Raw genomic sequence first — 22,456 nt, 5'->3', positions numbered from 1 at the left:
TCCACAACCCGGATGCTTCCGAGTGATCCTAATCGCCTAGGGTTTCCCACAAAGCCAAGAGTAACAAGGTTGCTCGATGAAATCGGGGGTGGGGGGATGATGTTTGGCGTGGTGGGATCGAGATCCAGACCTCGTCTTGCTTTCTACCAAAGGGATGTGGCTTTGGTTGGGTAGAATGGGATATCCTCAAGAAATGGTGTTTCAGCAATGGTGACAGAGAGAGCACAAGGATATGATATTAATGGTAGACCTAACCCTCTCAAGCTAGGAAAAAGGGTATTTATAGTACAAGGAAAAACGTAGACGTTTGGAAAAGTTCTTGCGACCCAGACCGGCGATAATTTTGACTCATGCCTGAGTGAACAGGCGAGCAAATAGGCACCACCGGAAATCCCGCTGGAGTTCTCCCAGTGCACAAGACTAGGCCGGACTGAAACTGGCATGCCAGATTCTACGCCGGTTCAGCAGCCTGAGCCGACCCAAAACTGGTGCACCGGATTCCTCGCCGGTTTCAAACCTATGAGCCGTAACATTTTCGGTGCACGCCGAAACGGCTCTCTGATATGCTATTCGGCATATACCGGAGCAGTCCAGTGGGCGCCAAACAAATCCGGCGGAAAACCGACACCACCGATTTCGCTGAAACCTTTTCAAATGGCATTTTCTCCAAAAACTGAACTCACCCAAAAAAGTTTGATGGGTCAATTTGGTGGTAGGATGTGTGTGTATGGCTTAGGAAACATCCCTATTGAGCTCATCGAGACCATCCCTCTTAATAGTATGGTGTTTCCTATCCACCTTTTAAAATTGTACTAAATTCAAATCAATTAAAAGAGATCGGAGGAAATAGTTTGGTAGCCGACGAAAAACAACATCTTTCTCGGATCCTATGGTCTACCTACCACGGTATGAGCTACCAAACACACTCTTCATTGAGGTGATAAGATGCATTAGCAAGGGATCCAACACGTATCACGAATGTCGATGATTTTAAAGTTGGCTTGTGGGTATCGTTTCTTCTCTCGGGCATGGATCTACCAAACCTGTTAATCATCGTGTGTTTTATTTGTCAAATTAACCAGTCCCGTTGACGTTGTGTCGTCTAATCTGAGCATACCAGAGCTAATCAATTCATGTTCATGCATGGAATAATTAGTCACTATCCAAATCCCCTCTATTTTGGGGTCAAAACTAATGGAAGCAGCTCTGGTTGATCTCCTTAGTCCTTCTGGCTACCATATGTAGGACCCTGCTAATGCAAAACTAGCATGTTCTTTAGTTCGGGAAACAAAATTAAGCTGAATAAACAAAGAATAAACAATGTTTTAAAATACTTTAAGTTGTATTATAACAGGAGGCCTATTAGCTCAGCTGCTTAGAGCGTCGTGCTAATAACGCGAAGGTCGCAGGTTCGAGACCTGCATGGGCCATCTATTTATCTTTTTTACAAAACTTATCAAGGACCATGAAGTTAAAAAGTGCAAAAAATGTTAATCAAAAAATTTGGCTTCGCCCGGGTTTGAACCGGAGACCTTCAGTGTGTTAGACTGACGTGATAACCAACTACACCACGAAACCTTCCGACAATGGACATCAAGAATTCTTATATAACACTTTTAGGTAAAATAAAAGGTGTTGGCTGCGCTACACAGAGGCTAGATAGACGGATGTCACAGACCAGCAACATGGCAGAATGGTATTCTAAAGCATGCTACATCAAATAATTATTTATTTGTGGGAAATCATTATAGTGTTGTACTTTTCACATGATAATATAGCTTCTTAACTTGTGTTTCTAGTCAATGAAAACTAACACTTGCGGTATCAGGGATAGACAACCTCTCCTTGAGACCTGATCTGTATATAATTCTATATGTGTAATTCCCTTTTTGTATATTCTTTCTCCTAGTTTTTGATGGTCGCAATCGCCGGTCTAATGGGTTTTGATGGTCGCAATCAGGTCTAACGGTTTTCTTCTCTTTTATTAAAGATATCATGGTGCCCATTGTCTCGGAAGCGCTGGATATTGGTTCATCATTTTCGTCTCATACATAGCTATCCTAGAAATTTGACTAAAACCAGACTAACAAGATCTCCAAAGCCTCAGGTGTATGGGGGAATGCGTCTGGATGAGTCGGGCCATGCCATCTTTCACGTATTTTATCACACGATTCAGTTTGGTCAGAGATGTAGTATAAATGCAATCAATATTTTGAGAAATATCTCTTAAATATACTCAATAGAGTGATCTTGTTTTTGTGTACATATATTTTCTTAGACAACTCGGGAAAAAAAGGTTGTCAAGACCCCACATGCCTCAACTCTTCTTGGCAAAATACGATAGTTGGTGGGCGATCATCCCTTAATTCGTAACGCAGTCCTCTATTTCATCACGACCTTGTAGAGTTGTAGGGATGGTAGATATGACCTAATTCGCCCATGTGCTAAAATATACTTCACTAATATGTTGAATATGGTGAGTCCATGTTTGTTGCACAAGGCTACCACCTTGTTAATTGTGATCATTAGCAAATGTTTGGTAAATATCAAAATGTGTATTGTTAATAAGTCGATGAACCGTGTCCTTTGCCTAGTGTTAATGCTTGTTTGACCATGAAGTTGATAGGTAGCATAATTAATTAATTAGTCATGGTGTATTCATTCCTATTCGCCCAACCACACACAATAGTGGCTCATCATATTACCCAACCAACAAGTAAATCTCAATATGTCTATTATCTCTCCATCTGAATATGTCTATTATCTCTCCATCTAATGGTTTTCTTCTCTTTAGTTCAATATATCATGGTGCTCATTGTCCTGGAAGCGATGGATATTGGTTCGTCATTTTCTCCTCATACATAGACATCCTAGACAATCCAACTAAAACCGGCCTAATAAGATCTCCACTTCTCCAGTGTCTTGGGTGTGTTTGGATGGGGTAATGAGACTGGATGAGTCATACCATGCCATATTTCATGTAGTTTATCACACTGTTCATTTTGGTCAGAGATGCAACATAAATACGGTCAATATTTTGAGAAATATCTCTTAAGTGTACTCAATAGAGTGATCTTGTCTTTGTATATTTTTTTCTTATACAACCCAGACAAAGAAGAATGTCAAGACCTTAAATGCCTCAGCTCTGCTTGGCAAAATACGATAGTTAGTGGGCGATCATCTCTTAATGCATTCCTCTGTTTTGTCACAACCTTATATAGTTGCAGGGACGGTATGGTCTGGTTTGTCCATGTGCTAAAGAATACTTCACTAATATGTTGGATACGATGAGTCCCATTTTTGCTGCACAAGGCCAGCACTTTCCTAATTCTGATCATTAGCAAATGTTCGGTAAATATTAACATATTTATTCTTAAGAAGTCATTTTACGGAACCGTGACTTTTGCTTATTGTTGATGCCTGTTTGCCCATGAAGTTGAGAGGTAGTATAATTAGTTAATTATTAGTCATGGTCCATTCATTCCCATTCGCCCAACCACACACACAACACGGTTTCATCATATTACCCAACCAACAAGTAAATTTCAATATGTCTATCATCTCTCCATCTAAATGCATGCCAAGCCGATAAAACTTTGTTTGACATTGTGGCATATCATGATAATCTTCTTTTTATATCTTTTGACTATTTTACCGTTTAGCTAACCAAAATTTCTCTTTACGTCATCTAGAGGGGAGAATATAGAGGAACCAAATAGACTAGAAGGCAAACAATAATCTACAATAAATAATAAATAAGTACATGTTTCATTTTTATCACAGTTAGGTGGTGGCGCAGTTGGCTAGCGTGTAGGTCTCATAGCTAAAGCGGGTGATCCTGAGCCTCTCGCCCGCCTCTCGCCCCATTTTTTCCTTTTTTTGTTCCTTATTCCACGTGCTATTTTTTGATCCTCTCCTTGCTGGCGTACTGCACACGCTGATCATTGGGCATACAAACAGTGGATGTCTGTACTGGCATCATGAGTATTCTTCCCGTATGAAGGCATCATGAGTAATCTTCCCGTATGAAGTTCTGACAGTGACAGCAAGGAAGATTTAAGCATCTTCAGATGCCCAACACACAGAGGTAGGGGCGTATAGTTATGCTTCAGGACCATCTCGCTGCGTTCACCATCACTGATAATACATGCTCAGATGATGTTAACAGATTTGTGGTAATCATGTCCAATGAGAGGGCTTACTGTTGGACCGTGGTCTGTGACTCGTGTTGATCTGCTCCCTGTATTATCTGCCTGCGGGCTATCATGCTTGTAGAACGCCTGCAGAGTTCTCGCCATGAAAGGGCGAACGATATTCACATTCACCTCCATTGCAGAGTTCCTTTCCCTCTTTTATTCAACATGCCGAATGATCCGCATGCAACCCCCTCTTTTATTTTTGGCTCTGGGGCAGCTCTGGTCGATCGCATCATTCCTTCTAGCTGCCACGTACGGTCCTGTTAATGCAAAACCAGCCTGTTCTTCAGTTTGGAAACAAAATTAAGCCGAATAAACAAAGTGTTAGTAATTTTTTTTAAAAATAGTTTTAGATATTAGAGTCGCGAGTGGCCTAATAACACGCTGTCACAGGTTCGCGAGACATGGGCGAGTTTTTTTTCTATTTTTATTTTTTTAATAACTCTCCACGTCCTGTAGGTACAAAATACAGGATGAATAAAAAGTATGGTTTCGCCCGGAATTGAACCGGAGATCTTCAGGTGGTATGCCTGACGTGATAACCAACTACACCACGAAACTTTTTTTAAATTGATATCCACAAACCCAATATGTCACTTCTTGGAATAGTTTGGCTAGACAGATACACACCTTTCGGGATATTTGTGAACCAAAATACAGCAAAGATTGTCCAATCTTGACGAGTCCTCACATTGTATAAAGTTGATCAGTGAAAACTAACAGTTGAGGCATCGCGATATCCCTTCTCCTATTTTCTGTTGGTCTCAACTCTCAAGCATCCCCAATAACTTCTTTTTCTGGCCCCAGCAGTTCACACCCTAATTCTCCTACTGAGAAGCTGGACTTAGTTGTTAATCTTCCTGATAATTTAGATGTTATCTCCCCATATCCCTTCAACCCCTGTTGGACTCAAAGGCATTCCCTCTGCTTTTGAGGACCACAGTGTCCTCTTGACAAAAGTCTCTGGATATGGGCGGGGCAAGCACCCAGGAAAAGAAGTCTCCCTGAATTGCCTCTTTGTGAATGTAAGAGGGATTAATGCCCCTGGTAGAAAATGCTTTATCTTGGATACTATAGCAAAAACTCATGCTACTATCGTTGGTTTCCAAGAAACTAAAAATGAGGACTTCTCAGGTTCCTATCTAAAGTCCATTAGCAATAATAAAAACTTCAAAGGACATCATTCACCTGCTAAAGACACTGCGGGGGGCATTCTTGTAGGGGAGGATTTATATTTATTTGATATTGATTAGTTTGGAATTCTCCGTTTTCTGTGTTTTAACTCCTAAATCCACCGAAAACACTTTTAGGCTTATCACCGTATACGGTTCTCCCTACGAGTATGGCAAAGATAACTTCATCTCTAAATTACATAGTTTATTCGTTGATGATAGTATGCCCACTCTCATAGGTGGATATCAGCATTAGAAGAATAATGGTAATGTATGACCACAAATGGTGTGACAAGTTTAACACATGGATAGAGATTTAGAGTCTCTTAGAAATTAAAATGTCTAGCAGACAATTTACTTTGTATAATAATAAATATAATTTAGTAATTTTTACTATTGATAGAATCTTGTGTACTACTGATGTAGACAAACCTTTTCCTTTGAGCTCTTCTAAACTTCTCGCTAGACTGGGTACAGACCACACCCCTTTCTTGCGGGATTCTAGTGTGGATCTGGCACAAAAATCTTATAGTTACAAATTCGAAAATTGGTGTCTTTTGAGGAAAGATTTTAGACCTTTAGTTGAAAAAATCCTGGAATGCTAGATATCTGGCAGGAAAAACTTAGGCGTTTTAGAAAATCCACAAGGGGTGGAGCTTTAACATAGAACCAGAGCTTAGGAAAAATAAAAGTAGTCTAATGGATGAATAAGATGCCTTGGATGGAGCGGAAATGACAACTTAACTAAAGCCTCGGGTCGTCCCCCTCCTGGGCGACCTGGGGTGGCAAACCCTAGCCGCCGCCGCCGTCCTCCCCTCCCCCTCCCGCCCTCCTCCTCGTCCCCGGAGGCCATCGCCGGCGAAGCCGGGCGCGGCCGGTGATGGGGGCGGCGGGTCTCCTCGCGTGATCCCTCCGTGCGGCGGAGGGAGGCTAGCCTCCGCACGGGGGGATGGCCCCGGCCCGTGGAGGGTGTTGGCGGCGCGGCCCCTCGCCGGGCGGCCGGTGATGGTGGCGGCGGCGTGGCCATGATCTGGGGGCGCGGCTCTCCTCTTCCTCGACGCGGCCTTCGGGCGGGCGGTGATGGGGGCGGCGGAGCGGACCCGGACCCTGGCGGCGCGATCCTCTCCTTCCGTCCTAGCCTCGGCATCGCCGGGCCAAAGGGCGATGGAGACGGATCTCGCACTGCTCCTTCTCAAGGTTTGGGACCACGGCACCAAGGGCGGCAGCCCTGGATTGCGGAGACGCCGTCGACCTGGTGGCAGGTGGCAGGCGTCTGGTGCCACTGACCGCGGCACCGCGGTGGTGGTCTTCTCTCTCGCCGGAGGAGATCGACTAGTTGTGTGGCTAGCCGTGGCGGATCTCGGGATCCGTCGCCTAGCCCCCGATGGCGAGGCGCAGCTGCCGGTGAAAGCCGGCCGAACTTCGGTCATGGCGGATGATGGCGGTGTGCATCGTCGTTACCTTGTTGAAGACATTGTCTCTGCAGCCTGCGTTTCTTCGCCTAGGCTGCTCCGGGGGAAATCCTAGACCCGGGTCTCCCGGATCGGACGATGGCGGCGCGCAATGCCGTTCTCCCTGTTGGGGACATCGTTTTTGGAGCAAACAACGGATGGCGGTGGTGCTGAGGTGGAGCGGTGTGCTTTCGCTGTGTCGGCGTCGTCGAGTCGCCGTGGCATGGTGCAGTGGTGTCTCGGGACGGATGCAGTGTGATGGACTCGCGCAGGATGGTGGAGTCATCTGGCGTCGTGGCGGCATCGATGTCAGGCCTGGCATGGTCAATGGGATGATCTCTCTTGAAGATGGAGTCAAGGAAGACGGCGGTAGAAACTTCTATGGCTTAGACGTTGGCGTATGCTGGGAGTCTGCTTGACTGGATGTGCTTCTCATCTGCTATTGGCCGGCCTGGGAAGGCATTTGGTTTTTGGTTGATGTGAGTTGGTGAATTGTTACCCCCTTCATCCCTCTGTAGGTTTAGCGAGGTGACTTCGAGTTTGATCTTTTGTATTGCTCTTGTAAGGTGTTATGAATAATCTAATAAAAAAGCCGTGTGCATCCCTTGGATGCAGAAGCTGGGGCGATTTTTCCCCATTTCGAAAAAAAAATGATGCCTTGGACATTAAGGCTAGAACCTCTGAGCTTTCAGATGTTGAGCAATCTAGAATGAAGAATATTAGTGTAGAAATAAAATCTATCTAGCTCAAAGAGGAGACAAAAACTAGGAAACGCTCCAGAGATAAAGATATCTTGGAGGGTGACACAAAACATTGCATATTTCCATGCAGTGGCTAATCAAAGGAGAATTAAAACTTTTATCCACTCTCTAGATGGTGTAGATGGTCTTGTTACTGACATTAAAGAAATGTGAAACGTTGCTTCTGATTACTACAAGGACCTGTTATAGAAAGAGAATAGGGAGGGATACATCTTTGTTGGTGATTTCTTCCTAGATTCAGAAAATGCCTCTAGTATAAATAATGATATGTTACACACTCCCTTCAAAGCCGCATGCATCGATTGATGCAGAGGCTGGAGTATTGCCTCCATTTCAAAAAAAAAAAACTCCCCTCACCGAGGAAAAGGTCAAAAAAATATGTATCCGGTTCTTACTCTGATGGAGTGGGGTGAATCTATCTGCAGTGGTTGAGATGCCCGCCATGACGCTGAACATGTAATCTCTCTCTCTCTCTCTGAAGCCCTGCGTGATAGTGGCGAACCTAGGATTTTGCTAATGGGTATGCCACGCCAAAAAATAATGGAATTTTTTAGAAAATGAATTTTCAATTCAATTATCAATTATACAATTTTCATTGTAAAATGGTATAGGAGAAATAAATAATATCTAATTGAAAGATTAATTAGAAAGTTGCATAAACCACCACACAAATAGTTCAAACACACTAATAATCTGAAATATTCATAAAAATAAAATTACATTACTACTTATCTGGCCTACGCTTCCTTAAGGACATGAAAGTCTCGATTATATTATCTTCATCCACTTTCAAAGTTCTTCAATTATTTTCTTTCTAGTTTCTATTGCACAACATTGAATAATCTCCTTTTGTATCTTTAATCTAATTACGATGCAATTACCTGGAGCATTCTTCAAAACATACTTATGCACTTCTTCACTATTTTCTGCAAGAAACTTCAAAAGTTCAAGAAAGTTCCCCTCTATTGCTAGACTCTTCACTTTCATCATGTCCTCGGAATGCCAGCCCTTGGTGCAAAAGAAACTTGATACATCTAAGTGAATATGTTAGCCTTATTTTGTGATAATTAATTGATACCTTGGGATTTATGAAACCATTGTATGTCTCTTGAGCTGTGGTTGTGCATTAGAGCCCAAATGTTTCAAGAGTGTTTTATCTCCAATATTCCAGTTTCTCCATCTGTCAACAATAAATCTATCTGGCCCACTACCCTTCTTGAACAAGTAGCATACAAAGCAAAAAAAAGGATATCCTTCATGATACTATATTCGAACCAGTCATAATTATTAAGCCATACAAAATTGAATGAACGATCTCTATTCCTAATCTTCCTTTTTGGAAAAACATGTAACGAGGGGGTCCTCGGCAATGCCCACCGTTAGGGGCTTAGGGTTGACGGAATCCTGCAGGTTAGGGTGAGACATCGGATACCAAACAAGCAAAGAGAGAGATTTACACAGGGCCCTCGATGAGGTAAAACTATTACTCCTGCTTGTCTGATCTTGATTACGGGTGAAATCGATTACAATGAGGCAGCCGATAGACTGCGTGGTGATGACCTCGCCGGGAGGCAAGGTTTCTAGGGTTTGATGTACGTGTGGGTGTATGCGATTGTCAAGGTAGGGATCCGTCAGGCCCTCTCCTGGCCTTTATATAGGAGGCCAGGTCTCTCGAGTCCTGCATGGATTCGACTAGATTACAATAAGATCTAATCTATCTTTTCTTTAATCGACAATTCCTTGCCTTGTTTGTCAAGAATCCGTCTCCTTCCATCTTTCCACTGCTGCAACCGACGTATTGGTCCATCTTGGGTTGCGATAAATGTCGTGGGCCCCCTGTTGTGCCAGAGGAGATATATTAATGTCGGGTACCCGAAAGGTAATGCCCACATCAACATGTGCATATGGTTTGAATGCACCTTGAAGAATATATGCTCTGCGAATTGCATCTTGATCATTAACATGATAACTCTAAATGGGAGAGGATGCCTTTCACCTGGATCATGTGGAAGACGACTGATGTCATAGACCGACGGTGTTCGGGGCGGTGGTGGGTATGTACATATGATTCACATAGTACATGGTAGCATGGTTGGGCCTAGGGTATGCCACGGCACACCCGGCATACCTGCTAGGTGTATGATGGTGACAAAGCATATCTGATCAGCTCGCCTCCCAGGTGGCCAGGTTCCATGCTACTCCGCACCTGAAGGCAATATCCCTCAGTCCAGCGACACAACTTGACCTGCCTGTATCTCCAGGCCCATCTCCTTTGAAGAAGTCGAAGCTGTCGATCTGCACCAATCAGGTGGAATTGGCTGTCGTGACTGTGTTGGATGTAGGTATGGATAATTAAGTCTTGTAGTTTCTCCCTTTGTGCGGGTTTTTTCTTTCTCGTTGGCTGCGGCGATTGAACTTTAGACTTTGTTCTTTTCTTGCCTTGTATTTGCGGGACCTGTTGGATGTGATCTGGTTTCATTTTAATGAAAATGGAACTATGGTAGGCTCCTGAAGTTTTTTGCTGATGATGTAGCTTGTTGCCTCTGTAGCACTCATGCTTTCTCTTCACCTAGAGTTGTGTTCGGACCTGGGTAGTGTTTCTTTTGCTCAGCCATATCGGCCGTTATTTGCCACGCTGTGGCTCTATTGTAAAAAAGTTCCTCTTCTACTTAATGAATTGAGTAAAATATATCTATGGTACCTGAACTTGTCGCTAAGCTCATTTTGGTCACTGTATTTTGGAAACCTCAAGTTACGGTCACTTAAGACACTCATGAAGCTCATATACGGTCACTCCCTCCCGTAGCTTAGGTATTTTTCATAAAGTGGCATATATTTGACCGGGTTGACCATCAGGTGAGACACCTCCCGTGACAAAATTATATCTACCTCTCATTTCTAGGGACTAAATTGAAAAAATAGAGATAAAGGATCTTTTTCTCTGCCCGCACCGCGGTTGTGCTGGGGTCGCTCTACTTTTGTGCATAAGTTGTGCCTCCACCGAGGCCGTTGTATTAACCTTGGTGGCATCTTCCATGTGGGTTAGAGCGCGTGGGCTTTGCCGCCACTACAGGGCCGCAGTGCGGGCAAACACGGAACACCGGCGTTTCTTGACCGGTCACCGGCGTCGGGCAAGAACTACGCGCGGTGGTGCAGCCGTGCGCCGCGCCGATGAATAAGCTTCATTTGCCTCCATGCGCCGATGGGTGATGCTGCTGACACCGTGTGAAGAAGCTGAGGACAATGTCGCCATCGTGTGCAGGTCCGCTACAGTGGATCGAAGCCAAGGAGCCTCTACTAGATGACATGGCCAGCAAGAACACCAACGCCTATGCTTCCACGTTCGCCGGCTCTAGCTTTCACAGTGTCCTTAGTCCTTACCTCGCTGTCAGCCACAAGAAGACCCTCGGCCTCTGCGACATCCTGGACATCAAGCCCCGAGAGAGCATAGCCGGCCTGCTCTCGGTGCTCAAAGCCAGCCTCGATATGCTCACCAGCCACCTGAGTGCAGGTCGGAAGGTGACGGCGTTCAAGCTCCTTGTCCTCACCTTCATCGCAGCCAACGTGTTTGAGAGTTTGTCCCCACAACACTACCGTTTCCGGCTAGAACAATTTTGGATACGCGTCGCGGTCCGCGCTCGTCTCCGGCGTGTACAAGAATGAGCTGGCCATCTCTAGCCATTCTATGCAGATCCACTCCCGTGGCGAGACGACGAACATCATGAGCGCGCATGCCAACCACGTTGGCAGCTTCTCTTACATCCATGACCTCTGGCTGGTACCGCTCCGGATAGGCATGGCGTTGTTGGTCCTAGGTCTTGAACGGTGGCGGGGACGTTGCTACGCGGGACCTGAGGATGCTGGAGCTTCTGCTTCCGGGCACTCAAGCACCTCGTTAAGTACGTCGCTATCTCGTTGTGGGAACAACCTGTAGTGGCGGCAAAGGCCACACACTCTAACCAACATGGAAGACCCCACCAAGGTTAATACAACGGACGTGATGGAGGCACTGCTTATATGCATAAAAGTAGAGCGCCGCAAGCACAACGGCAGTGCGGGCAGACCAGAGAAAAAGATCCTTTTATCTCTTTGTTTTTTCAATTTAGTCCCTAGAAATAAGAGGTAGATATAATTTTGCCACGGTGGTGTCTCACCTGATGGTCAACCCGGTTAAATATACTAGATTTAGATGTGCGCCTTGGCGCACGACCCCGTGGAGCTCATGTCAATGTATATTTTGTATAACGACAACAAAAATCTGCTTATATGATATTAGATTTCTTAAGTTTCACAAAGCAATGCCGCGGACCAAATGTACCAAAATAGGTGTTCAATCAAATGGACAAGTATATGGGCAAAACCATTCTGTTGTTCGGGTGTTGTGGCCGAAAAAAACATATAAATATACAAATAGATCCAAAAGACTAAAAAGTTCAGTGGCAGTGTGCAACCACAATATAGTAAAAAGCATAAGATATACACCTTTTATGCATAGGCTGCTCTTTCCCTGCAGTAGATGATGAAAACAAAAAAGTTAATCTTGCCCATTTGAACCAAATACCTATAATAGGAAGCATAGCATTTAAAAAAAAGGATCCGCTGTGAAAGATTGAGCAGAGTGTATATCTTCCATTTCATTATTTCAGCCAAGGCTTTTTTGAGTGCACATTGAATCATGACAGCGAAGTGGCAAAAGTGACCGGCAATGATAATTCGATAGCTATTAAATATTATCTCTTATCTTATTAAATCCATCAGGTAAGAATTAACACAAATGTTTTTTCTGAGAATTAAAAAATCTCCAGAATTAACAAACAAACCTAGTAAGCACATAAATCTGATGCTATATCATTTTTCCTTATACACGAGGACCATAAATAAGCAAGTCTGAGGTATTTGCCCAATGTATTTAAAAATGTACTTGTTAGGTAGCTTCTACTGATCCATGCTCCAAAACCTAGAAAAAAAGAGAAGAGATTCAGCTATACGTATCTAAATAACACTTGCTAAATAATAATAATTATTATTATTATCAAATTTTGTGGTAGCATGTCCACCCTTAGGTGGATAAATATTTAAAGCTTCTTCAAATAATATAAAAAATGCAAGTGGTTCAGTAGACATGAGAAGACAAAACACTCAAGAGAGGGGAAAAATTACTTCAAGTGAATCATGTTCGGCTAACCTAGATAGAAGATCATCAAAAAGCTCTTACATCACTGCAGCACACTTAAAATAAAAATATTCCATGGTCAGATAAAACTTTAATTTCATCGGATCAACACATACATTTATGTGTGCGGAAAAGCTTTTTGTGAGGTAATCATATAATTCTAGTTTTTTCACCGCAAAGCAATATACGAAATGATGTGTTCTTCTAGGTCAATCCGATAACCCTATTTAACCAATGCGGTGAGAGCACATATCTAAGTAAAAAAAGTACTTGGATCCACTATTGCGACAAATATGGCTCAATGGAGAAGATAAGAACCAAGATCAATGGATTATAAATGTTTAAACACAGTAGTGAATCAAGGAAGATTGCCATCAACACCACTATGCTGCATTTATTAAATATATTTAGGAAAAATTGACGGACATACATCAAAATATAAGGAAACTAATTGCACTGTTTTAGAAAAGCATAACAGAATTTCTTGGGAAACCAGGAAAGAAATCATTTTGTGGAAACGGCATCACCTTGCCTTGCTTCTCCGTATCAGCCAGCAGACCCATTTTGCAACACCTCTGGTAGTCGGTGACCACGCTCTACCTCAATCCAACCTACGGAAGATAGAAATTGACCAAAAGGCAACAGCGGTGAGGCAATGATCTTTTTCGAGAAAATGCAAAAAAGCTTTTGCATTTCATTTCATTGAAAAGAAGGGAAGAGTTAGTTGTTACAATCCTCCTAAGAGGCCATGGTTCTGAAAAGATAAACAGAGATTAAAACTCAGTGGACATCCCAGGTGGGCGGCAGGAGGACACGCAGGCCCGACGCGCCAACTCTGAACCAAAGGGCAGCTTCGTCTCTGACCTTGGCGACGACATTGCGGACGGATGGTTCAGCTCCATGTGAGGCAATGATCTAAAACCATATGCAATGCAAAGTATCTTACAGCCACTTCTGTTTTAGTAGCTACTCTGATGGTATAAACTGCATACTACGCAAAAAAAACATGGTTCAAAGCTTCTAACTGTCAACGTGATCAAGTAAAATTAAATTTGAATATTTTTATGAACTGAGGATTCATAGCAGTTATTTTATTCTAGATAGTCGTACTGGACATAGAAGTCATTTTTGTTTCATATAACTGCTGCCCAACTACTGCCCCTTGCTGTCAAAATGGCAGGCAAACTGCCCACCTGGAAATCGAGAATGATGCAAAAACCAGGGAGGTTGGCTCTGGTGAAGTCTGTACTTGGTGCGATCCCAATCCACCAATTTCTGGTGTTGGCACCGCCCAAAAAAAATCCTGAAGCTGATGGAGAAAATAGAGGGAGCTTTCTTGTGGGAAGACCGCGCCGCTGCCAATGGCGGGAGCTGCCATGTCAATTGGCGAGAAGTGAGTCAGCCAACCTCACTTGGCGGCCTCGGCGTCCAGAATCTTGAGCGCATTGGTCTTGCATTACAAAGAATGGAAGTGAATCTAATGGAGACATTAAGAGAAAGCTAAATTATGTTTAGGTTTGCAGTACATAGCATAAATAGTACTACATGCCGATTGTGTATTGAGAGACAGAACCAACTAACTAAAGGAAGAACTGTAGATGGGAAAAGCCAGATCAATGGAAAAGCTTATAATTGCAGAGTATAGAAGTCTGATTGCTGAAAATATTGCACCTTGATGTGCACCTACTGTTTTTCAATTAGATAATATGAGAAGGAAGTTATACTGCAAATAGAACACTTCTCTAGGTGGCTACACACTGCCATTGTGCTGCCCCTTAGTGATACGGCTTCAATATGAGGTTGCAGATCTACATCCTAAGTCAGCCTGAGGGTAGGGATGCCTTGTTTACCTCAGGATGGTAAAGAGATAGGAGATCGCCAGTGTTGACATCTTGCCAGGGACTGACCGACCACGGCGAACCCCACCACTGCACCTCCAGTCGTGGCTCAGCATTGCAGATGCGATCTTAGAGTAGAGCCCAAGGAAAAAATCAATGACATGTAGAGGGTACATAAGCTATAATTTAATGGTAGTGAAGTACAATGCCTATTACATCTATCATTTCGTGACAAACAATCGAGCCTAATAACAAAAGATGAATTGTAATGAAGAACCGGTCATTATCCCTAGCACTCATTAGCTGTCTTTTTTTGCAAAATGCAAACTCAAATTTAATAACAAGAAGAATTAAAGAGCATTTCCAGCCTCTCAAAACAGAGCACTTGAAACAGAGCATTTCTGGACACTCTTGAAGCTGCTGGTAAACAAAAGCAAATCCTAAAGGTTTATGAAAGTTGATGATAAACAACAAATAAGCAAATCGAGCACATGAAGAATAGTTACAGGAGTAGATTACCTATATGATCTTAGGTCCATTAGCTGAGTGATATAAATTGAAGATCAAAAAAATAGAAAACGTTTGTTGTACCTAAATTAGCAACAATAGGTTATACAATACAGAAGAAACTGAGTATGATACATATAACAGTGGAATGGTTCTGCTATTTATAGATGCAGTGACAATGGGTGCTTTGTATATAAGAATGGAAAGTGACTTGATAATCGGCAGGTAGCTAGTTCCATACAACAGGGACTTGCTAAAAAACATCGGGGACACATTAATGTTGAGTGGCGTAATAAAACACGAGTGATAAAGTAGTTATTTAAATATGTCTCCATCGGTCCTCATTTTTCAATGGATGTTTCAGAAAGAGTTGAAGGAAAGGGTGTCACATCTGAATCTACCGGTGATCCCACCTGGAGCTTAGGCCCACTTCTTGGCATGTATAAAGATACAGATGGCATGATGATGTGCACTACTTTTAGCAGAAGCTAATTCATCTTAAGTATGACCAACCAAGTTTAGCAGAGAATATGAATTACTTAGTGTCCATCCTCCAGTCATGTATATATAACATATTCAAGCAATAAATGGCTCGAACAAAAGATTTCCCGAACAAGAGTTTATCAACAATGCAAAAACTGTAATATGAACCGAGATCAGTGGCCAAGTCATACCATCTAAATGCAAAATATATGTCTGCCACAAGAATAGAGAATAGAGAATAACTAACCAAACCAAATCTCTAGGAGTAATTCAAGAAATGCTAATCATGTGGCATTTTCTGAAAAAAAAACGTTGTGCTATGCCTTTCTGACTAAATCACATTTATGCATGGTCCACTTGGAAAATCTCAGGATTTTTGGCATACATATATTTTGCATTTAGGTAATAGATTTGTCTAATATTTAAGAATAGAAATATTCATAAATAACTCGTTAAATATAACCTTCATTCTTACTATTTGGTGGCACCAACTATTTGAGTAACAAACTAAGAATGGGGCATGATGCAACAAATTTGACACACTTCTGGTGCAGCCAAAAACAAGCTTCAAAGGTTCCAATGAAAAAGCAGCAGAAATAAAAGCCTAGTATTGGGGTACATCAGACTGCTAGAGAAACGTGATAATCTTGACAGGGCTACAATTCTACATGTTAGGTTTCGTATTTGAGCTGCAATGCCATCCACACTCACGAAACGTCCGCCACTGGCAGCGGAATTTTCAACTGTCGAACACCATATTGCTGGGATCATTTGAATATGAGGTTAACATAATAAAGTTGGATTGGTTTCATGTGTAATAAAGGTAATAAAATACCACATGCTATGATTCTGGCAAGAATGTTATAATTTTTAATGATGGAATACATTATTACTGAGGGCCTAACAAGCGCAGATCAGAATTTAGAAGAAGTATTAAACTCTTGGATAGACAAGGAAGAAATAAAATTACATCTAAGGTCTGGAGAATAAACGAAGAAGAAAACAACTTGAGTCAAAGAATATGTAACTCCGGAAACACCAAAAAGTTATGTTCTCTTTAAAACATGTACATGTGTAAATGGAAAATTAGACTGGGAAAGAATAGCACTACCTAAATTACATGTCATAACAGTAGAACAAACCTCTGAATAAAGCCACTGCATATGTTCTGCATCATCAGCATCAAAAGGTTTTCCAGTGAACTTGCATGAGTGAACTTAATAATTACAAAAGTAAATAAGTTGAAGAGAAAATTACAGAGATAAGAACTATACCTTGTCCCATTTGATGAAACGAGCATACTCAATGCAATGAGCAGCAGTACTCTGAGTCTTGGTGAAGGTACATAATGGAAACTTGATATGGGGAGAGAAAATCCATATGTTGAGCTCAAAACAAGGTGTTATCCTTGGCATAATGACTCTAGCATAACCTTCGAAACCTTCTGTTCCACCATCTACCATAGGTTTAACTGTCTCTTGGAATGGTTTGTTGTCTGAGTCATACTCTGCAATTCCAATGATGTACTGCCATCAGTACACAAGCGAAAATATTTTGAATTCCATTGTGTAAACGTACTAATATCTGAACGTTTGGGAAGAACAAACAAAATCAAACTGTAGTACGAAGACCAACAAAATGGAAAATACTATCTACAGTAAATTCGAGAACTTTGACTTTACGTGTAAATTCACATCGGACGGTATTAATTTACATTCATCTCTAGCAATTTTATTTGGTCAAACTATCTTTGTTCTCAATCTATGGTTGACATGATAGTGGTACGAAATGTAGTGCTAGGAAAAAGTTAAATCTAGAGTAATCCCGTGAAATTTGCGCCAAGTTACATTTTGTATATAAGGGACAACAGAAACCAATTGCATATATAAGCGGCAAGATAAAGTACAAAAGATGGAAGTGAGAAAGCACGTTATAAGCTGGTCCTACTGCCAACAAAATACGAAACTTTGAATAAGATATTTGTTACTGAAAAAAGCACACATTGCTACTGCTAGTGGATATTTGGAAAAATTGAAAAATTCTAGAAACAAACACATAAATCATTAGGAAGTGGACTTTTAAAAACCATGCAACTAAAAATAAAAAAAATAGCATGTACATGAATGTCAATCTTCACATTCAATGGACAAACACAATTTACAAAATCATGGTAAATGAATGCAAAAGCAAAGATGAGGATCTGTGGGTGATTAGAGAGAGAGAGAGAGAGAGAGAGAGAGAGAGAGAGAGAGGAGAGAGAGATAACCTTGCTCCTTGTCCTTGTTTATCTCTATGATGGCAGCCTTCAGAGTAGCCCTCTGACAAATATGGTTCTGATGCCAACAAAAGTCAGAACTTGGAATAAGATTTCAGTTGTAATACATACATTGGTATTGCTATTGAATATTTGTGTACGATGACAAATCCCAGCATAAAAAGTATAAATCATTAAAGAGTGGAATTTCAGATACAATGGATCTGAAAAGGCAAAAAAAATCGCACATACATGAATGCCAATCTGTATATTCATTGCACAAACACAATTTTAAAAATCACAATCAGTGAATGGAAAAGCATAGATGAGGATTGAGAAAGTCATCATTATGTATAGATAAATTTCAGAAATATAAACATTACATGCATTAATCTTCCACTATAACCTGATAGGATTTTTCATCGAACACCTTGTAAAAGTTAAAACAAAATCTAAATATACAAAGATGAAAAGGAGAGGACTGAGATAGATGGTTACCTGCCAGAGACTACTGGAAATTTAACAAAACAGACAGCCTCAAAACTACATGTCAAAGTAATTGCTGATCCATGCTTTTATTTAGATTAATAATACAAGGTAGAAAAAACATTGAATATCGTTGCATATAAAAAGCATGCGCGTCGATTAGATGCTCACGAATTATAAATAGTTTGTCTTAGACTAAACTGTACTCAAATGCAACAAAATTGTATAGGAACAAATCATCAAATGCCTGCAAGTCCATCCAGCCGGTGACGCCATACACCTTTATCGGAGAGACGGCTTAATCCTTATCAGTGAGGCGGCAAAGTAAAATAGAATCAACGCACCACGGAAAAACCCGGCGATAAATCTATTGTGACCTGTAAATCATGGACTAAATATTAACAAGAAGCTTTCCTTTGTTCTGTCAATTTCGAGGACACGGGAAAGACATTTACAAAATTGGAACAAGATAATATAAAAAGAGCTCAATTGTTTGAATTCTTGCAGCGGCGAGATTAATCAATATCCAAATAATTTGAGTCCGTAAAATCATTGCAATTATCCAACTGACTGCTTGAAATATATGAGATCTACAGACATATAAATGGAAAATCCACTTACTGAAACCATAATTTTACCTTCACCAAGTTCACCGGGTGTCATTACCTAAACCAAAATGACTCATGGCTGGGCTGAGATGTATTCCACTTTCGTCTCTATGACATGTTTGCCGGTTCTCTTCAAGAAACGGGTGTATAACAACCGTAAGGAGGGAAGCAATTAGCCTGGGTCATTTGAGTTATGCAGGTCGTGGGAGGAATCTAGGAGGATATTACCTGAACTTGTCTTGTCTAGTTGTCTTTTCTCCTTCAACCTGCAGTTGCAAGAGCTGCCTTCCATAGCACTGCATCGTCTCAGTCCGCATCTTCTCCGCCTGCTCCCCCATGTCGATCTCTCCCTCCTCTAGCCATGGCGTCCTGCTTCCCTTTGCATCTCCTTGGACGAGGCATGGAGAAAACCGGGAGATGTTGTGGGGGAGAAGGGGAGTCGAGGACGGAGAAGACCCTCCACAAATCGCTGCTTCATCCAGCCCCACCGTGCCATCAAGAAATCGAGGACGGAGAAGGTCCTCCGCACATCGTTGCCTCGTCCAGCCATGAGGAGGCCTTGCTGCCATCCCACTGCGGCCGCACCAGGAGTAGGAGTGCGCGGCTGATGGCGCTCGCCGGAGAGGAGACCGGCGGCGGCTCGCCGAAGAGAAGATCGGCAGCGGGGCGGGAGCTAGGGAGGAGGCGGCTGCGGGATTGGGGGAGGATTGAGATAGGGTTTGGATGGACGCTCGGTTTTGTCTCCTCGCATGAGCGTCCGTGTCCAACCGAGGCCCACCACGTCCACTTGCCTCGCAAGCCTGCAGCCACACGTGACTCACCCAAAGCCCACCCTAGGTAACAGACGAGCGGGGCAGCCAACCGCAGGCCCCACGTGCAGCCACATGTGGGTAGAATGGCGCCATTGCATGGCTTGATCTAGCTAGTGGGAAACGACCAGAATCGACGGATGAGATACATAGGTGAAAAGATCTGACAGTTCACATGCATTAATCGTTGTGAGACCCCCTATGGGGGGCATCTATTATACCTTTAGATGCCACTTTATGAAAAATACCTAACCTACGGGAGGGAGTGACAGTATATGAGCTTCTTGAGCGTCTTAAGTGACCGTAACTTGAGGTTTCCAAAATACAGTGACCAAAGTGAGCTTAGGGAACAAGTTCAGGTACCATAGATGTATTTTACTCTAATGAATTTTGGCCTAAGACCCTTCGAGAAAATGGAACCGGGGGATTTCAGCCCCCTGTGCATCTAAAAAATAATTCATTTTCCTCTTTTCTTGAACATGCGCAATGATCTGCATGCAAACCCCTCTATTCGATCGCCTCATTCCTTTCTGGCCGCACGTTCCTGCTAAGCCGTTCCTCAGTTTGAAAACAAACTTAAGCTGAATAAATAATGATGACGATTTAGTAATATGGAAACAAAATTCTCGTTTTAATCACTGGGCCACGTGAGGCGTATTATCTCAGCTGGTTAGAGCGTCGTGCTAATAACGCGAAGGTCGCAGGTTCGACACCTGCATGGGCCATCTGCTTTATCTTCTTAACAATTTCCACGCAATACAAAAGATATTTTTGGTAAAAAACTTGGCTTCGCCTGGGTTCGAACCGGACCTTCAGTGTTAGACTGACGTGATAACCAATTATCTCAGCTGGTTAGAGCGTCGTGCTAATAACGCGAAGGTCGCAGGTTCAACACCTGCATGGGCCATCTGCTTTATCTTCTTAACAATTTCCACGCAATACAAAAGATATTTTTGGTAAAAAACTTGGCTTCACCTGGGTTCGAACCGGAGACCTTCAGTGTTAGACTGACGTGATAACCAATTACAGTCTAAGACGGTGGCTACTTACAACAATAATAAGAAACAATTCCAACAAAATTGTCAACTATTTACAACAATCCAACAAACGGTTAGACAGTAGAGCAAACCGGTGGATACAGCAACATATTGCAGCCGCTTGAGTGTGGAGGTGTGGAAGGGTGGGCGGAGCAACGCCGACGACGAGCGCGAAGGTGCAGAAGGGTGGTAGAGCAACGACTGCGATGAACGTGGAGGTACATGAGGGCGGTGGAGCAACGCTGGCGAGGAGCTCAGAGGTGTGTGGGTGGGGGGAGGCGGAACACGGAGGTACGGGAGGGTGCCGGCGCAACGTGTGTGGGCCCAGGGCGCTGGCATGGACACACACGCGTCCAGGGCGAGCGACCGATTTGGAGCGATCTGTCGGTCGCTGGATTTCAAGGGTTTTCCATTTTTTTGTTGATCTCAATCATGCATGTCTAATGCTTTTTTTTTCTCTTTAGTTCAAGATATCATGGTTCGTCATCTTCGTTTCCTACATAGGTATCCTAGAAAATCCAATTAAAACCGGCCTAACAAGATCCCCAATGCCTCGGTGTGTTTGGACGAGGAATGAGGCTGGATGAGTCAGGCCATGCCATATTTCATGTAGTTTACCAGATGGTTTGGCTTAGTCAGGAACTTAGTATAAATACGGTCAATATTTTGAGAAATATCTCTTTAATATTCTCAATAGAGTGATCTTTGTTTTGCATATATTTTTTCTTAGACAACTCAGGCAAAAAGAAAGATGTCTCTTAATGCATTCCTCTGTTTTGTCACAGCCTTGTAGAGTTGTAGGGATCGTATCTATGGTCTAGCTAGTTCGCCCATGTGGTAAAAATATTTTACTAGTGTTGGATACGGTGAGTCCCATTTTTGTGGCACAAGGCCACCGTCGTCTTAATTGCGATCATTAGCAAACGTTCAGGTAAATATTAACATATTTATTGTTACAAAGTCATTTTGTGGAACCATGACCATTGGTTAGTGTTAATACTTAATACTTGTTTGCCCATGAAGTTGAGATGTGGTATAATTAGTTAACTATTAGTCATGGTCCACTCATTCTTATTCGTCCAACCACATACAGAACAGGGGTTCATCATATTACCCAACCAACAAGTAAATCATGGCTATCATCTCTCCATCTAAGTGCATGCCAAGTGGATAAAATTATGTTTGACTTTGTGGCATATCATGATAACCTCATTTTAAAACCTTTTACTAATTTTACCGTTTAGCTAACCAAAATTTCTCTTTACGGCGATTTCCTTACGTTAAATCATAGAAAGTGTCTAGCGGGGAGAAGACTGAAGATGGGAGAGCCAAATAGAGTAGAAGGCAAACAGTAGTGTCGATAAATTGGAGAACATTTTCATCCTTATCACAACGGGGTGGTGGCGCAGTTGGCTAGCGCGTAGGTCTCATAGCTACAGCGAGTGATCCTGAGGTCGAGAGTTCGAGCCTCTCTCACCCCATATTTTTTCTCCTTTTCTTGCTCCTTATTCCACGTGCTATTTTTTTATCCTCTCCTTGCTAAACGTACTTGCTTGCACACACTGAGATCACTGGGCATACAAACAGTGGAAGTCTGTACTGGCATCATCAGTAATCTTCCCGTATGAATTTCTGACAGTGACAGCAAGGAAGATTTAAGTATCTTAAGATGCCCAACACA

The 22,456-nt window shown here is 42.5% G+C and overlaps 1 long non-coding RNA gene and 5 other non-coding genes across 7 annotated transcripts; 3 read left to right on the top strand and 3 right to left on the bottom strand.

Annotated features, from left to right (window-relative positions):
• The first annotated feature begins 1,356 nt into the window (after positions 1–1,356).
• On the top strand, positions 1,357–1,430 carry TRNAI-AAU (transfer RNA isoleucine (anticodon AAU)). Its single transcript has one exon. It is a non-coding gene; the product is annotated as a tRNA-Ile (tRNA).
• A 74-nt stretch (positions 1,431–1,504) lies between these two features.
• TRNAV-AAC (transfer RNA valine (anticodon AAC)) lies at positions 1,505–1,578 on the bottom strand. Its single transcript has one exon. It is a non-coding gene; the product is annotated as a tRNA-Val (tRNA).
• Positions 1,579–4,683: 3,105 nt separating this feature from the next.
• Positions 4,684–4,757, bottom strand: TRNAV-UAC (transfer RNA valine (anticodon UAC)). Its single transcript has one exon. It is a non-coding gene; the product is annotated as a tRNA-Val (tRNA).
• A 9,585-nt stretch (positions 4,758–14,342) lies between these two features.
• On the bottom strand, positions 14,343–17,103 carry LOC127327497 (uncharacterized). 2 transcript variants are annotated; one of them, XR_011751184.1, is made up of 4 exons: positions 16,856–17,103; positions 16,693–16,749; positions 15,111–15,182; positions 14,343–14,719 (listed from the first exon to the last, which is right to left on the bottom strand). It is a non-coding gene; the product is annotated as an uncharacterized lncRNA (long non-coding RNA). The 2 variants fall into 2 exon arrangements; XR_007868581.2 differs by lacking the exon at positions 14,343–14,719 and having other exon boundaries at positions 14,900–15,182.
• Positions 17,104–20,389: 3,286 nt separating this feature from the next.
• TRNAI-AAU (transfer RNA isoleucine (anticodon AAU)) lies at positions 20,390–20,463 on the top strand. Its single transcript has one exon. It is a non-coding gene; the product is annotated as a tRNA-Ile (tRNA).
• Positions 20,464–22,169: 1,706 nt separating this feature from the next.
• On the top strand, positions 22,170–22,256 carry TRNAM-CAU (transfer RNA methionine (anticodon CAU)). Its single transcript is given in 2 exon segments — positions 22,170–22,207; positions 22,221–22,256. It is a non-coding gene; the product is annotated as a tRNA-Met (tRNA).
• The last annotated feature ends 200 nt before the right edge of the window (positions 22,257–22,456 follow it).

The sequence above is a fragment of the Lolium perenne genome, chromosome 1 (assembly GCF_019359855.2).
Source record: "Lolium perenne isolate Kyuss_39 chromosome 1, Kyuss_2.0, whole genome shotgun sequence".
NCBI classification, from domain to species: Eukaryota; Viridiplantae; Streptophyta; class Magnoliopsida; order Poales; family Poaceae; genus Lolium; species Lolium perenne.
The sequence above is the reverse complement of the archived record's forward strand: the minus strand, read 5'-3'. Positions and strand labels throughout refer to the sequence as shown.